Source organism: Equus quagga, chromosome 1 (assembly GCF_021613505.1).
Source record: "Equus quagga isolate Etosha38 chromosome 1, UCLA_HA_Equagga_1.0, whole genome shotgun sequence".
Classification (NCBI taxonomy): Eukaryota; Metazoa; Chordata; class Mammalia; order Perissodactyla; family Equidae; genus Equus; species Equus quagga.
In genome coordinates, this window is record NC_060267.1 from 57,804,844 (window position 1) to 57,823,514 (window position 18,671).

An 18,671-nucleotide genomic window follows, 5' to 3' on the forward strand; every position below is an offset into this window, starting at 1 on the left:
GAGGGCCGGGCCGGAGCCGCGTCCCGGAGGCGGCGGGCGGCGGAGTCGGGGCGGCGCCGGCGTCCTCCGCCGGTGCTCGCGGGGGCGTGCGGCCCCGGGCCGGTCGGCGGGGCGGGGCGCGCGCTCGCCGGGGCCGGGACGTGCGGGACTTCCCACTTTCTGCCTTTGGACAAAGGTGGCTAGAGGCTGTCGGTGGGCTTTCCTCTCCAGCCCCGCCGACGAGTCCGCCGAAGGAGTAATCCAGAGGAGAATCCCTTCCGCAGCGGCGAACCGTCGTCGTCGCCCTCCGCCCCATCTTACTTTCTGCCATTTTCGGATTGGTTTGAATTCGTTTACTCCTCAGATTTTTACCTCACCTTTATTTTTAGATTCAGTAGTGTTTGCGGAAATATTTGCTTCTCACATGAATGAAGTGTGGGAACTTGCTCTTGTTGAGGAGTTGATGAAATCGAGGAAAATAAAAAGATCAAAAGGTAGAGGGGCGGGTGAGGAGGAATGCAGGCTGATGAAGTGGGACCGCTCGCTGGCTGCCGGGCCGGGGAAGCCATGTGAGGAAATCGCAGGCTCCTGCGTCCGGGGCAGGGGGTGGGCATTTTAGGGAGCCCCAGAGCATTTGTTTTCAGAGTTTGAACGTGACTGGAACAGGCGTGTTTTTAACTAAAAATTTTAGTGGGAGAACTGTTTATATTGACTGAAGAAGAGAAACAGGGCCACAGGAATTAAAAATTTGGGAATGCTAAAAGTCGAGAGATGTTCAACAGTTATTCTGATACTCTTGTGTTTTCCTTTAGTTGGTGTAAAATCGTGAGTAGTTAAATTATATCCTGCTGCTCAAAATGGTGGCTCTTGTAGGAGGTGTTGCTTCTGACAATGCCATCTTGGGTGCTGGTAAACTTGCTCCTAGCCCATTTTCTTCCTTGCAAGATAATAAAGTTGAGGTGATGCTGAATTACAGATTTAGAGTCTAAGGATCCGATCTAAAAATACTGTGGAGAAACGTATCTTTCAAAATCCGTATGTTCCCATTTTGTTGATGGAAAAATACAGGTAACTCATTTTGCCATAAATTGTTAACAGATAATCTAGAATAATCCATAAATAATTTGTTTTATGTTCTGAGAAATAAACTTGTGGTTTCTAAGTATTAGCTGGTTTAATTCTTAAAGGAAATGTAAGCTGATCAAAGAGGTCAAATTTGTATGTATAACAGAAACGAAAAGTCCTTCTTGTTACAGGTGAATAATCTCAGGCCTATTTGAGATGACTGCCTTCTCTTTTGATGGGCGTGTTTTTTGGAAGTGACACTTGTTAGAGTGTGTGCTATTGAAATACATGCACCGTGAATGAACATCGAGAATCTGTTTTGATAGCTACCCATATCTGTTTTTATTTGGAGATGTTCAGTAGATGGATAACAAACGATAGTGACTTTTTACCTCTGCACCTATTGTATAATCCTTTTCCTCTAAGGGGTGTTTTAACTTCAAGTTTTCAGTAGTTATCAGAAGTTAAAAATTTCAAATTTATTTTTTAGGCTTCCAGCATATTTAACTGAGTGACTGCAGAAGTCACTGAAAACATTATCCATTTTGATTCTCTTAAGTATAAATAATTTATTTTTATTTTGCCTCGAAGATTTTTTAATCTAATAGTTTACTGTCCTAACAGTTTGAGAAACAGTCCCTTGGTTAGAGTTTATGATACAGTGGAAGACCTTCTTAAAAAGAAAACAAAACAGTTCTAATGCTGAGTTGTACCTGTGAGGCCAGCTGGAAGGGCCCTACAGTCTTACTTTACTGCAATTTTAAAAGCTAGAAATGATGAATAATACCAAGTGGTAGAAGTTGTATATTAGCTTTTTTTAGGACTCCAGTTTTCGCACGTGGGAAGGATCACATTTTTACCCTTGACCATGGAACTGAACCCGTGGATTTATAGAAAATTTAGGAAGCAGAATCCTCAAGGACTTGGCTTCTATTTATCTAAAGTGAAGCAATCTCTTAGATAGGAGCAGGGCAGGGCGGATTCATACTGCAAACCTCCCACTTAGAGAACTGATCCCCAAAGTGTGGGTATTTTTATTTTTGCATGTAAAAAAAAAGTTCTTACTCTATTAATCAACCTTGAATGTATAGGATTTATTTAGAAGAGTAGGTATACTTAATTCTTGTTTTTAGAATGTGTTTAGGGACTTGTATGTTTCTCTCTCCCCAAACAGGGGTTCTGTAATCTTCAGACCAAGAACTTCTAAATGTATAGATAATGCTTTATGTTGTTCAGAATTTTTGGTTTAAAAAATAATACATAAACATTATATAAAACTTGAAAATTATACCAAAATATAAGAGAATTAAACTCGACCATAATCACCACTTAAAGATAAAAGCTGTTAACTGTTAACGTTGTGTCTTACCGCTTAGGGATAAAAGCTATTAACTGTTAACATATTTAGAAGTTCCCAAATACGCTCACAGTGTATTTGTGCCTAGATTAGGTGTTGTTTTTATTTTTCAGATGAGGAGGTTGAGGTATGGTTGGACAACAGTAGATTAATGACTGCAGTAGTTGGTACTGTTAAGCACTACGTGCTTAACATCAGACTGGGAGATTACCAAGGAAGCTTGTAACTCAACTCCTTTGCCTCAGAAGATTATCTGTTAATATTTCAGAACCACTTCATTTAAATCAAGTATTTTATAATTGTTTAACATTCCCGTGGGTTAGGCTGGTTAAATTTTGTCCTGATTTTAGAAATGAAGAAGGGTGAATTGACCTCCTCGAAGATTTGACACTGATTTTGTTCCCTAGCCAGGTGATCTTTACAGTGAATCGAGTGTCCTACTTGACCAAAGTAAGGTGAGGGAGGATGGAATCATTTTCAGAAATCTGGTCTGGAGGTAATCATGATGGGTGTGGGGTTGGGGCAGAGGCCCATCACAAACATTTGGGGCATGTTTTCTCTGAAGAGGAGAACGGGGTACCTCTGGGTGGCTCTTTGAAAATGGTCATGTAGAATTATCTGAACGGTTTGTATCGTAGCAGAATGATGAAAATAATCTGATTGTCCTGTCTTCCCTTATCCCTGCGCTGCTTCTCTTTGAGTAGTCAGTTCTTTGCCTGCCTTGTTTCCCCTTGCTGGCTGTGGTTGTATGTGGTTCGAGTCCCTTACCTAATCAGCATGATGATCTAGGGGCAGTATCTTTAGTGCAGATTCCCAAATTCTGCCCTTGGTGTTTTTTTGATCCAACCCCTTGAACAGGAGCACCAAGGCATGAATTACTAAGCTTGAAAAGAAGTAATAAAAACTGCCGAGAGTGACTTAGTAGTGTATCAGTCCTGCCAGTGGTTCCGAAGCCTGGGGCCTGTGTGTGAGCCACAGGAGATTTTGTGTTGTGTACGGATATGCACTTCGCTGGAGCAGAGGGCCTGTCGCTTTCATCAGATTCTGAAAGAGGTCCCCAACCATACAAAGGTTAAGAGGCCCTGATCCCTTGAAAGAGTAAGTGTAAGATGAAAGAGTAAGTTGGCCCTGAATGGGGGAACGAGAAGCTGAGTTTCATGACACAAGATGCACTGGACTAGGAATTAGGAAATTTGAGTTCTTGTAATAGTTGTGCCACTAACTAGCTGTGTGACCTTGAGCAGGTCAGAATAGCCTAGTGATAAATGACGCTCATATAGTGCCTTTTTGTTACATTTTCCAAGTGTTATTTTATCCGTAGCCATCTTTAACCATCCCCGTGAGGTGGGACTTGTCCTCATTTTACAGATGAGGACGTGGGAAGTTTGCCAGGCTAAGTTGCTTACATGCAGACCCTCACCTGAATCTCAGGTTCTTTGATATCAAATTCTATGCCGCTGTTACTACATCACACTATTTCCACTTCAGTTTTCATTACGTATAAGATGAAGGGGTAGACCTGTTAAGTAATGGCCGAGATTCCACAATGCAGACCTATTTTTAATAATGTGGGGTATAGAAGCTCCTTTTATAACTTTGGCTGAACTAAGTATGGAGGACAAGTTCATGATTTCATTTCTTTCTTTCAGCACACATTGATTGAGCATCTCCTATTTGCTAGGCACAGTGTACTAAGTGCTGGAGGTACAAATGTGGACATAATATAAAAAATGCCTGCTCTCTTTTTAGTGGAAGGACAGTACACAAATTGGTTAAGTACACTGTGTCAGAAGGTGACAAGAAATAAAGTGGGATAGAGGCCCAGGGAGGGCCAGGTGGAGGGGGGTTGGATGTTGCTATTTAAAATAGGGCGATTAGGTATGGCCTCACTGGAAAGATGGCATTTGAGCAGGACTGAAGGAGAGAAGAGATGTATAATTTAAAAATTAGTAGTTTGCCACACTAGTCTATTTAATGTAAGATACCAGATGATAAATGTCTTCTAAAGATTGAGGATCTGCTCCTCCTTGAAGGAGGAAAGCTCAGGAACAGGATGTGAATTACAGAGGGACAGATCTTTATGCAGTTTGACATCCTAAAAGGGGAGAATGTTCTGTCAGAGTGTCACTCTCCAAGAGTGAACGCTGGATCTCTTTCTGTTTATACCAGCTTCTTGAAGGGAAAGGCTGCTGCTGCTTCCCTTTTTTACCTGTCATGTGAAGCTTCAAGGAGGTAGTTTGGAGCTTCTGCCCTTGTAGACACGGCCGTACCCTCTCCTCTGAAGGAAAGCCTGTGTTAGCATCTGGCTTGCGTTACGACGGAAGTTCAATTTGGTCTTGCTTAGTTTTCTGGAACACAGTTAGGATAGCCTAAAATACAACCTGGCAGCACTCAGTATGGCCAGCCATCTGCCCTTGGGTCAGGAGAGGCCCGGTGCTGGATTCTTGTGCTGTGGAAGCGGTAGGAATGAGGAGCAGAGTGCTGGGAAACCCCAAGTACAGAGGGTGGTTCAGGTAGCAATTCAGTGTGGACAGAAGCGCACAGCTTCTAACTGTGTGGTCTTCCATGTAGTTGATGTGATTGAACGTATTTTCAAAAGGGATCAAGCAGAGAGGGCCAGAAGCCTGGATTGTGGGCCCACCTCTGTCTTTACCTGGAGTTCTGATCTTAGGCAGATCACTTTTGTTTCAGATGCCCCATCTGTGAAATGGGAATTTTAGCCTAGATGATTCCTAGGTTTTCCTGGGTGTAAAGCTCTGTGATTCTAGGATGTTTCTCAGCATGCATTAGTTCTTTTAACTGATTGAGAAAATCACCAACCTTACTGGTTAGGATCGAGGTTATGAGCTATGTTAGGCTCCGCTAGGATTTGTCTTACAAATTAATTTTGTACCAAGTGAAAGCTGCAAATCCATACTTGATGTGTTTGTGGATTATATTGATTTGTCTTTTTGTGGAAATCTTGTCTGTAAATACGCTGCTTTGAAAGTAGCTTTCATGGCTTGAAGATTGACATTTTTCACTGTCTTCAAGGTCCTCAAACTGAGCTAAGATTTTGAGACTATGAGGAATTCTGGAGGATGAAGTTCTTGAATTCTCTTGTTTTCCCTTCAGTTTTGTTTGTTCACTTATATTTCATTTCATTCATATGTAGAACTGTGTGTGAGTTCCAGTTCCAGCTTCTGGCTGGCGTTTTCAGATAGCTCTTGTCTCCCCATATTTTCATATTTCAGGGGATGCTGTTCCTTGTCATTGTATCTTCTCTACACTAGCCTCTAACAAATGTTAATCAGTTTATACTTGGAAACTTAGGAAAGTCTTTTTTTCAATAGTTCTTACGATGGAGAAAGGAATTGTGGGCTGATAATATTGAGCTCAGGATTCCGTGGGTTTCTTTAATGCTCAGGGTTTCTCAGCCTCAGCACTAGTAATATTTTGGGCCAAGTAAGAATTTGTTGTGAGAAGCTGTCATGCATTTTAGGATGTTCAGCACCATCCCTGGGCTCTACCCTCTAAGTGCCAGTAGCACCCCTGGTCATGACAAATATAAATGTCTCTAGACATTGCCACATATCTCCTGGGGGGCCAAAATCGCCCTGCTTGAGAATCACCACTTTAGGGTGTAAATAGGGAAGAGACATAAGTGTTGATCATTGTATAGAAGGTACACTGTACAGTAGTCCCCTCTTGTCTGTGGGGGTACATCCCAAGACCCTCAGTGGATGCCTAAAATGCATACTACTGACCCCTATAGATACTGTGTTTTTTCCTATGCATACATACCTATGATAAAGTTTAATTGATAAATTAGGCACAGTAAGAGATTAACAACAACAAGTTCTCTTTGACAAATCTGAGTCGCCAGCATCACTTGCACTTTGGAGCCTTTAGTACATAAAATAAGGGTTACTTGAAGATAAGCACTGCAATACTGAGACAGTGAATCTGATAACCGAGAGGGCTAGGAGGTGACCAACGGGTGGGTAGTGTATACAGCGTGGATGCGCTGGACAAAGGGGCGATTCATGTCCCAGGCAGGACAGCGCAGGAGTTCATCGCACTATTCAGAATGCTGTGCAATTTAAAACTGGTGAATTGTTTATTTCTGGAACTTTCCATTTAATATTTTTGGACCCCAGGTAACTGAAACTGCGGAAAGCGAAACCGCAGATAAGGGGACTATTGTATATGAGGTAGATGAGTTTTTCCTTCTGATAGTGACTTTTTTCCTAAATGCAAACCTTTTAATATTTGTGTTTATAGAAATTGGAGGAAGTTAAAGTTGCTCCCAGATGTGCACGTCATTAGCAATTGCACATGTCAGAAACCTGGGAAACAGATGTTTTGTTAATTTTTCTTCCTTTTCTGGGGAGTCATTTAAGGGAAGGAGAGTGGTTTGGGGGCAGTTGAGAGGGAGATGTGAAGTCAACTGGGTCCAGTAGAGAAAGGCCTCCCTCAGGCAGGGCTTGGCTGGCCGTGCTGTCGTGGAAGGGGGTGCTGCGCCAAAGCCTCAGGCTGGCTTCCACGGAGGCCGCTGCCTGTCGGGGCGCAGGATCTTCTGGACAGCTCCCTCAAGCATTAGGCAGTGGTGGACGGGGGGGGGGGGGGGTTAGTCATGACCAGGTCAAAATTCAGGCTACCTAAGTTAAAGGGGTGTGTGTGTGTCTGCGCACATGTGTGCAGGCATATTTGGAACAGGTGTATATATCCAGTTATATAAAGTTTATTAGCCCGTCAGAAGTTTCAATTTAGAATACACCAACCACAGAACTTTTCTTTAGGTTGCTGTAAATATTTTTAGTGATCTCTCCCATTGGATTTTTCTCTTATGCAAGTATGGCAAAATATTTCATGGATTCAAATAGATTTCATTTTGGTTTGGAGAAAAAACTGTTGTGATGGTAAATAATGCACTGTGAAGGGCTTTGAGCTTCTTGGAAGAAAGATACTGTAGTGCTTCAAGGGTATGTCGTAATTTATCTGTGGCTTGTGAAGATCTTTCACTGAAAAGTGTCCGTCTCTTTGCTGTCTTGGGGTATTTGGTCCCCACAGTGGCCCAGTGCCTCTTTTTTTTTTTTTTTTTTTTGGGTGAGGAAGATTGGCCCTGAGCTAACATCTGTTGCCACTCCTCTTTTTTGCTTGAGAAAGATTGTTGCTGAGCTAAAATCTGTGCCAGTCTTCCTCTCTTTCATGTGGGATGCTGCCACAGCCTGGCTTGATGAATGGTGCTAGGTCTGCGCCTGGGATCTGAACCTATGGACCCTGGGCCACTGAAGCAGAGCGTGGGAAATTAACAACTATGCCATGGGGCTGGCCCTCCAGCACCTTATTTTTTTGTTCTTTATCTCTTTTGGCTGGGAACCAAGGCCTGACCACCTTTTCTCCTCCAACAATGGAGTAGGTCTTCTGATATTCTAGGGTTTGTTTTGGGCTGTGGTAGAGGAGGAGTAGAATTTCTGGCCTGCATCAGAGTATTAAATCTCAGAATTTGTATAAATAAATTGATGTGAAGTCAGTCACTCTGCAGCCAAAAGCTGTTTTCTCTTCTCTCGGAGGACAAATGACCCCTCAGAATAATTCTCTTATGTGCTGTTTTGTACTTATTGTCCACACCCATTTAAAATGTAATATGGTTTATGTAAAAATATATGGAAGACAGTGTTTCATTCTCCCGTTGAAGGCCCCCGACCTCACGTGACCTTTATGATAGCTATTTGGCTGGCTTAAGTGATGTCATGTTCTTCTAAGTTTCACACTGTTATGGTCAGCTCTCAGCTTTGATTCTACAGCCCAGACTCTGTAAGGAGCTGAGTTGGGTCTGCTTATCCCTCGGGTGGGTTTGCTGGAGTAACTGCCTGACTTGGCATGTGTCACTGAGGCATGTGAGGCACACATGAAATGTGTGAATGGCTGTGACAACAGACTGTGTGCACCCTTCTGTGCTCCACCCCCCACCCATAACCACCAAAAATAAGTGAAAATAGAGGAAGTGGTAGGGTCACAATTACACTGACCACTGCATGTTTTCAAAGTTGAAACTTAAATCACCTCCAATTAATAATTCCTGAGAATGGAATAAGTTCTTATAATTGAGAATGTCGTTAAGCAGTCTGGTTGACTGCAAGAGTTTTTTTCCCGGGCCAGTTCCTTTTACCAAACACTCCTTCCCTGAGTGTCCATTGTTTCAGCAACAATGGCGCTAAGAACAGTTGATTTGCCTGACAGAGAATGTGTTAAGCTAACAGATCCACTTCTTTAGCAAGTCTTCTCTCTCTCCCATTCCCATTGTGTCTCTTCAGTCTGCCTGAAAGGTGGTTTGCTGATTCTTTTAGGTGTGGAAGACAATTTTTATAGTCAGTGTCCTGGAGTTCCTTGTTCAGGATACACTGTCATATGGGAGAAAGGCGATTTAGAGAAAACTTTCACCTGTTGCCATAATTAAAGGATTTAATTTTGAATTTTTTTCCACTCTTAGACTGATTTGGGTTAGTATCCTACACAAACTTACTATTTTTTTCACATTGTTTCTGAAAGACTTTTCTTCCCCATTTTCTCTTGTGTCGTTAAAGCAGGCACCCAGCCCTCATTACAGTATCTTGGGGATTGGGAGCCGAATGTTCTAATTGATGTTGAGGATATCTCTGTCTTCGTAACACTAGATTTTCATCACTTTCAGTGATGGAGCCCATCTTCATTACCAGTAACTGTACTTGGATTTTTGTAACATGCAACTCTTTAAAGTAATAGTGGAATTAAAAAGAAAAGGAAAATCTTGGGGCTGGCCTGGTGGCATCATGATTAAGTTCACATGCTCCGCTTCAGTGGCCTGGGATTTCTGGGTTCAGATCCCAGGCATGGACCTACACACTGCTCATTGAGCCATGCTGTAGCAGGTGTCCCACATACAAAATAGAGGAAGATTGGCACAAATGTTAGCTCAGGGCAAATCTTCCTCAAGCAAAATGAGCAAAATTGTCAACAGATGGTAACTCAGGTCCAATCTTCCTCGCCAAAAAAAAAGGGGGAAATCTCAAATCCTGGTCAGTCTCCCTTCTGTCTGTTACTGTCATCTTTATTAATACTAAGGTTGTAGAGGTATGTGATAGGGTTGTTTTTCTCCTTCTGTCATGGGGAATTAGAGTATGTTAAATAAAAAATGGGGTGGGTGGGTGGCAGTGATAGTGTAAAACCTATGTTGTGTGCCAGGCAAGTAGTAGAGGACATGATGGCTGTAGGAGGTCAGAGGCAAGCAGTGATCACGAATGAAATGCTTCCTGGGGAAGGCAGGCCTTGGAGGCTCATGGTGAGTAAGTCAGTATAGCAAGCTAGATCAGAGGGCTGATAGAAAAACAAGGGCGGGAGGTTGTAGGTGGGACATCGCTGCAGGCTTTGAATGCTAGGCTCACTAGTATTAATCATTTTTGTTCATGCATTCAAGTTTTAGATAAGAATGACATCAAAATTTGAGACTAAGAATGTCCTATGTACTCAATATTTTAAATTAAATGTGGTATTGGTAGCTGGGATAGAACAGAGTGGAGGAAGAAAGTTTAACTGTTGGGGTGGAATGGGTGTGAGATGCTGAGGGTAGTGGAAGCAGGAGGACATCATCACGGGCATTATTGAAGAGTGGGTAGGACTAGATGACCGACAGTGTTGGGATGCATAGAGAAGGCCGTGTCAGTTAAGGATGTTTTTTGGCTGCAAGTAACTGAAAGTTGTACTAACAGCGACCTAAAAACCCTATGGACTATCCTGTGGTAAGTGGCTCCTGGCAAGTACGGAGGCTGAGTGAAGGATGTCCTTGAGCACTCAGTAAGGGCACTGCAGGTGGTCCCAGCATGGATTCCGCAGCTCTGAGGCCTGCATTGCTGAGTGATGCGGGTGAGTACGGGAAATTACAATTGAAAACAGCCATTGAGTTGGTGATTTGGAGAGGTCACAGATGACTTCAGAGAAAGCTGTTCGAAAGAGGAAGAGGGAAAGCTAAGACTGTGCTCTCCTGGAATGAGAGAGGAGAAGAGCTCTCAGAGGAAGCTTATGAGAATAGTGGAAAAGAAAGAACTGTTTAAAAGAAACTTTTTTTTCTGCAAATAATATGTAACTGTTATAAAAAGAAATCCCAGCCGGTGCATGGTTAACATTTTAGTGCTTTACTGAGGTGGTCAGTTGTAGGACTGCTTCCCCCTTTTCAAAAGAAAACCCAGCCTGTTTGCCAGACTCTACTCCACGTGTTATACTGGCAGTCCCCCTGTTTCTTCTGTTCCCCTCGGATTGGATTGTGGGAGGAGTGCTCGTTACCCACCCTGCGATTGTCAGTTGCTCAGTGTTTGAGCTTCCTGTGTAGTAAAATGAAAATGGAAATCTGGACACTCAGATATACCCTTTTTATCATTAGGATGTTAGATTTACTTAACTATAGATTGTTTGGAATACTTCAGCTTTTTTAGTTTCTCTCTGTTAAGTATTTAATGATTCTACTACTTCCTGGGACTCTTTGATGCATTTGTAATGGGAATTTATGCGCAAATAAGATAGCCAGGCCTTAAGGTTATGTGTTCTGTCTAATACAGGTTCCCCATGCTTGGGGAAGGTACAGCTTAACAGAAAGGTGGTTTTTGTTTGTTTGTCTCATCTCCCCACCGGCTTGCAAAAAATTTTGGAGGTTATCTGTCAGCTCTCCCTGCTCCTTACCCCTTCTCCCTCCTTCTGGATCAAATAAATTTATATCCTGGCTAGTAGTCTAACATATCTTGCAAGAGAAGATGAAATGGGCCAATCAGATTCCTGTTCTCGGGAGTGTAACCTAGGAAATACGAGGATTATTGAGTTAGTGTGGAAAAGCAGCTACAAGGTCATAGTGAAAAGCCACGATGTAAGCCAAATTCTTGCATGTGAGGGAGCAGAAACAGAGAGAACCAGCTATGAGCAGAATTCGCAGGAAGGCTGCAGCTCCCGGCCGTTGGTGTATATCCTGCTGCAAGTATCTGAGGGAGGCTGTGTTCCTTGCCCCCCAAAGAGTGGCACACTTCCTGCTTCTCTCTATGTGCATATATTAAATATTTTATAAGCATAGGATCATACTTTTACATACTCTTTTGAGTCCTGTTTTATTTAGTTAATAATATTACATGATACAGAATGCCCTTTTATCACATATATTATGACTTTTAATGGTTGCAGAGTATTCATACTCTGATTTATTTACTCAGTCCTCTATGGGGCAGTAAGGTTATTTTTAGTTATTTACTATCGTAGAAATTATGAACAGAAAGACTTTTTCCCCCAGGATAGGATTAGTGTTTTTTAATCATTAGACTTCTCTTACTTCCTATATTTGAAATTTTAAGTGTTGCTTTTTCCTCACAGTCATATTTTATCTTTCATTTTGTGATAAAAGCTAACGTGAATTTGGTGCCCACGATGGGTGCTCCAGGCACTACTTCAAGTGTTTCCTCATGCATCAACTAATCTGTTCTTTTTTTTAATTGAGATATAATTGACATATAACATATTAGTTTCAGGCATGCAACATAATGATTCGATATTTGTGTTTATTGCCATATGACCACCACAGTAAGTCTAATTAACATCTATCACTACAATAGTTACAGATTTTTTTTTCTTATGATGAGAACTTTTAAGATGTCCTCTCAACAACTGTCAAATGTACAATACAGTTTTACTAACTACAGTTGCCGTGCTATACATTACATCCTCAGGACCTATTTATTTTATAACTAGAAGTTTGTACCTTTTGACTGCTTTCACCCTTTTCCTGCCCCCTCCCTGTCTCTGGTAACCACAGATCTGACATGTTTTTCTATGAGTTTTTTCTTAGATTCCACACGTTAAGTGAGATCATACAACATTTGTCTCTGTCTGACTTATTTCACTTAGCATAATGTACTCAAGGTCCATCCATATTGTTGCAAATGGCAGGTTTCCTGCTTTTTTATGGCTGAATAATATTCCTGTGTGTGTGTGTATGTGAGTGTATACCACATTTTCTTTATCTCTCCGTCAGTGTATACTTAGGTTGCTTCCATGTCTTGGCTATTGTAAATAATGCTGCAATGACATGGGGATGCAGGTATCTTTTTCAAGATAATGTTTTCATTTCCTTCAGATAAATACCCAGAAGTAGAATAGCTGGATCATATGGTATTTCTATTTTTAATTTTTTCAGGAAACCCCGTACTGGTTTCCATAGTGGCTGCACTAATTTACATTCTCACCAGCAGTGCACAAGGGTTCCCTTTTCTTTACGTTCTCGCCAGCACTTCTTTCTTGTCTTTTTGATAGCCGCCATTCTAACAGCTGTGAAGTGATATGTCATTGTGGGTTTGATTTGCATTTCCCTGATGATTAGTGATGTTGCTCATCTTTTCATGTACCTGTTGGCCATCTGTATGTCTTCTTTGGAAAAATGTCTATTCGGATCCTCTGCCCACTTTTTAATCAGATTGTTTGTTTTTTTGCTATTTATTCTTTAAAAAATTATTTTTATTGATGTAACATTGGTTTATAACATTATGTAAATTTCAAGTGTACCTCTTTATATTCCGTGTACATCTTTATATTCCGACTACATCGTGTTCACCACCAAAAGTCTAGTTGCCATCCGTCGCCATACAAATGTGCCCGTTTGCCCCTTTTGTCCTCCCCCTTGCCCCCTTCCCCCTGGTAACCACCAGTCTGTTCTCTGTGTCTATGTGTGTGCTTGTTGTTACTGTTCTTTTATTTTTGTTTTTGTTTTGCTGAGGAAGATTCGCACGTCCGTGCCAGTCTTCCTCTATTTTTTAGTATATGGGCTGCCAGCAAAGCATGGCCACTAACACAGTGATGTAGTCCATACCCGGGAACCGAACCTGGGCTCCTGAAGCAGAGCGTGCTGAACTTAACCACTAGGCCACCGGGGCTGGCCCTGTTACTGTTTTTTTGTCTTCCACATATGAGTGGACTCATACGGTTTTGGCTTTCTCTGTCTGACTTATTTCTACCTATTCTTTTTAATTCCCCCACGAGGTAGGCAGTCTGTACACGAGGAACCTGAGGTACATAGGTGAAGTGATTTGCCCACGGTCACACGGCCAGCAGGTGGTAGAGCCCAGACCTGAGCTTAAGAAGCTTGACTTCAGTAAAACGCAAGACACTCATTGGTAAAGGAACTGAATGGTTGTGTCAGTGACAGAGGATTGTTGTCTAGTGCAGATTATTTAGGGGCCTATCTGAAGGTAGGTGAGACTAAATTTTAGCTATTTTTGTGACATTAAAAAGGAGCCTTAAGCAAAACTATAGAGAGTACTGAGTTAGGAAACAATGACATTTTAGGAGTGAGAGAAATTCAGTTTTTTTCTTTTAATTAAATTATGTTGAGAATTTGTCAATATCTTTTAGGAATTAATTACTTTTGTTATTTTCCCACTTGACTATAATACTGGCTGGAACTTTTTAAACATTTATTTTTATTTTTGTTTTTGTTTTTAAAGATTGGCACCTGATCTAACATCTGTTGCCAGTCTTTTTTTTTTTTTTCCCTTCCTCCTTCTGCCCAAAGCCCCCCAGAACATAGTTGTGTAGTTTAGTTGTGGGTCTTTCTAGTTGTGGCATGTGGGATGCCACCTCAGCATGGCCTGATGAGTGGTGCCATGTCGGCGCCCAGGATCTGAACCGGCAAAATCCTGGGCCACTGAAGCAGAACACGTGAATTTAGCCACTCAGCCGTGGGGCTGGCCCCTTTACTTTTAAATAATATCGAACTTGCAGAGAAATTGTACAATTAGTACAAAGAATTCCTGAGCCTCTTCACCCAGATTCCCTGTTTGCTTTATCATTACCTCCCGCTTCTCTCCTCACCACTCTTCCTCTGTCCCCATCCATCCATCCGTTTCTACCTATATAATAATTTTTTCTGCACTTTCTAAGAGTAAGTTGCAGACATGATACCCTTTCATCCCTAAACATTGCAGTGTTTTTATGCCTTAAAAACAAGGACATTCTCTTACATAACCATAGTACAATTATCAAAATCAGGAAATTAATACTGAGTAAGATCTGTGGATAATATTATACCTATAGCAAATATTGCCAGCTGACCTGATAATGTTGTTTTGTTTTTTTTAAGATTTTTTATTTTTCCTTTTTCTCCCAAAGCCCCCGGTGCATAGTTGTGTATTTTTTATTGTGGCATGTGGGACACCGCCTCAGCGTCGCTTAATGAGTGGTGCCATGTCTCTGCCCAGGACTGGAACTGGCGAAACCCTAGGCCGCCAAAGCAGAGCACACGAACTTAACCACTTGGCCATGGGGCCGGCCCCCGTAGTAATGTTAATATATATGTTATATATTTTTTAATGAATTTCCAATATAGTATTATTTTAGAAATTGTTTTTGTTGGTTCAGGTTTTCAGTCTAGGATCATGCACTGCATTTAGTTGTTGGGTCTTTTTAGGCCCCTTTAATCCAGAGCAGTTTTTCAGTCTTTGTCTTTCATGATCTTGACCTTTTGAGGAAGAGTACATTTTATTGACTGTCCCTCAATTTGAGTTTGTTGGATATACCCTTATGATTAGATTCAGGTCCTGTGTTTTTGGCAGGAGTGCTAAAGAAGTGGTGTTGTGTCTTTTGTGCATCATATCAGAAGTCAGATGCCCATTGGTCCCATAATTGGTGGTGATGGGTATTATTAATTTTGATCACTTGGTTTAGGTGGTGTCTGCCAGGTCTCTCCACTGTGAAGTTACTGTTTTTCCCTTATAATTAATACATATCTGGTGGAGAAATACTATGTAACCATCCTGTTTTTCATTGCAATTTCACCCATTAGTAATTTTAATCCATGTGTGATTCTTTGCCTAAGTCATTACATCATAGTTGCCAAATAGATATTTTCAAATTCTGTCATTCCTTTTACTTTTATAACTTGGCATTCGTAGTTTTCATTGGTAGAGTTTAAGTGTTTGATTCAAAATTGTTTTTAGTATCTGATAAGAATATAGTTTTTTAAAAAATTTGTTTTCTTGAAAATTTCATCTAAAGTGGATGAACATTGATAAACAAGATTCACAAAGTGAAATAATCTTTTAAAGCTTCAGATCTCATTTTTTCTTTTTACTTGGAAAAATTTCAAACATACAGTGAAGTTCCAAGACAAGTTTAAGGAAATCCCTGCATACCCTTTTACTTTAGAGTCACCAGTTGTTAACATTTTACCACAGTAGCTTTATGTGAGTTTTATGCTAAACCATTAGAAAGTAAGTTGGCAGGGTGATGATAATTTACCCCCAAAATACTTTAGCATGCACTTCCTAAGAATAGGGACCTTCTCCCACATGACCACACTAGCATGCTCACACTTAGGAAAATTAACGATAATTTTATAATAACATCTAGTAAACAGTCCATATTCAAACATCCTCACTTGTCCCCACAATGACTTTCATAGATGTTGCTCCATACCTCTATCCTGGTTCACACTTTGTGGTTTGCTGTTAGGGGAAGAGTTCTGAAACAAGTTGAAGCCAACCCATTTATCCTAGTAATAGGGAAGAATTGGTAAGATGATTTAAATTTTAAGCTGCAAGTACATTAAGTGAAATAATAAGAGAAAAAGAGTTTATTGGAATAACACTGGCACCAGTTCAGGCTGTACTCAAGGTCTGAACCTCAGCTTCGTCACTGGCAAGTTTGTTGCTTATTCTATAGGGTTATGATGAAATTTGAATGAGCTAAGGCATATGAAGGCCTGGCACAAGTAGATTTCAACAACTGGTAATTATTGTTAATTTTTTTTCTCATTTTAGATTTTGAATAATAAGGATATTATAACAGCATCATTTGGGAGAAAGGAATTAAATAAAGATAAGTTTGTGTGGTCTCCCATATTATTTTGAAATCAAAGTATTAAACGCAATAAAATTCTTTAAGAAATCAGTATATTATGCTTATGTGGATTAGAGTGATTGGACAGTTTTATAATAGCTTTATTGAGATATAACTCATATACCATAGAATCCACCTATTTAAAGTGTTTAATTTGGTATTTTTTAGTATATTCACAAATAGGTGCAGTCGGTCACAGTCAGTTTTGGAACATTTTCATTACCTCAGAAAGAACCCCCTTATCCTTTTGCTATCACTGCTTTATCTCCCCCTGCCCCCATCCATAAGAAACCACTTATCTACTTTCTGTTTCTATAGATACCCTTTTTATGAGTTTTCACGATGAATGGAATCTCATAGTATGTGGTCTTCTGTGACTGGCTTTTTTCACTTAGCATAGTTCTTGCAAGACTCATCCATGTTGTAGCAAGTGTCAGTACTTCATTCCTTTTTATAGCTGAATAGTAATATTCCATTGTATGGATATACTATATTTTATTTACCTATTGATGAACATGTAAGTTACTGTTACTTTTTGGTTATTATGAATAATACTGCTTTGAACATTGGTATTGGTGTACAGGTTTTTGTCTGATCATATGTTTTTGTTCTTTGGGTATATACCCAGGAGTGGAATTGCTGGGTCGTATGGTAACTGTTTGATCATTTGAGATACTGCCTGTTTACCAAAGAGGCTGCACCATTTTATATTCCCACCAGCGCATGAGGGTTCCAGTTTCTCCACATCCTTGCCAGCACTTGTTATATGACTCTGAGTCTAGCCATCTAGTTGGTGTGAAGGACTATCTAAATGTGGTCTTGATTTGCATTTCCCTGATGACTAATGATATTTAGCATCTTTTCATTTGCTTATTGGCTATTTGTATATCTTTCTTGGAGAAATATCTGTTCAGATCCTTTGCCCATTTTAAAATTGGGTTGTCTTTTTATTATTGAGTTATAAAAGTTCTTTATATATCCTAGATATAAGTTCCTTATCAGATATATGATTTGCACATATTTTCTCCTGTGGGTCATGTTTCCACTTTCTTGATGCTGTCCTTTGAAGAGCAAAAGTTTTAAAGTTTATCTGTTTTTTCTTTTGTTGCTCATGATGCTTTTGGTTTTATATCTAAGAATTCTTTGCCAAATCCATGAAGATTTATCCCTATACTTTCTTATAACAGTTTTATAGTATAGTATTTAAGTCTTTGATTTTGCATTAATTTTTATATATGATGTGAAGGGTTCAACTTCATTCCTTTTTCATATGGCTCTCTAGTTGTCCCAGCACCATTTGTTGTAAAGACGACATTAAACATTGTTGAAAACAATTGGTGAAAAAAACATTGTTGAAAAGACACCATTGAACATTTCCCATTGAATGGTCTTGGCACCCTTGTCAGAATCAGTTGACCATGGATATATGGGTTTATTTCTAGACTCTGAATTCTGTTTGACTGATCTATATGTTTATCCTGTGCCAGTACTGCACTGTCTTGATTAATGATGCCTTGTAGTGAGTTTTGAAATCTGGAAGTATGAGTCCTCCTTTGTTCTTTTTCAGGATTGTTTTGGCCATGCTATACTGAGTCCTTTTAGAGTCAGTTTGTCAATTTCTACAGCGACATTGGCTGCAATTCTGATAGGGATTGTATTGAATCTGTAGAACAGTTTGGGGGCTAGTACCATTTTGACAGTGTTAAGTCTTCTAATCCAGGAACGTGGGATGTTTTTTTTCTTTTTTTTTTTGGAAGGTTAGCCCTGAGCTAACATCTGCTGCCAATCCTCCTCTTTTTGCTGAGGAAGCCTGGCCCTGAGCTAACATCCGTGCCCATCTTCCTCCACTTTATATGTGGGACCCCTACCACAGCATGGCTTGCCAAGCGGTGCCATGTCCGCACCCGGAATCTGAACCTGCGAACCCCGGACCGCTGAAGTGGAACGTGCGCTCTTAACCTCTGTGCCACCAGGCCAGCCCCTGGGATGTTTTCTCATTTGTTTAGATCTTTTAAAATTTCTTTGAACACTGTTTTGTAGTGTTCTGAGTATAAATTTTGTGCTTCTTTTGTTAAGTTTATTCTGAAATATTTTATGCTTTTTGATGCTATTGTAAATGGAGGTTTTTCTTTGATTTTCAGATTGTTCATTGAAAAATTGTTTTTTTAAATCAATTTCATTGCACTATGATTTAAATACAATAAAGTGCACTTTGGTTTTTTTTGAGGGAGATTAGCCCTGACCTAACATCTGCCACCAATCGTCCTCTTTTTGCTGAGGAAGATTGGCCCTGAGCTAACATCTGTGCCCTTTTTCCTCTACTTTATGCGTGAGATGCCTGCCACAGCATGGCTTGATAAGTGGTTGGTAGGTCTGCGCTCGGGAT

At 40.5% G+C, this 18,671-nt stretch overlaps 1 protein-coding gene across 4 annotated transcripts in view; it reads left to right on the forward strand.

The window, feature by feature from the left end:
• Nucleotides 1-18,671, forward strand: part of LOC124245978 (cat eye syndrome critical region protein 2) — a 160,867-nt gene that overhangs the window by 865 nt on the left and 141,331 nt on the right. The gene's annotated exons all lie outside the window — the stretch shown is intronic.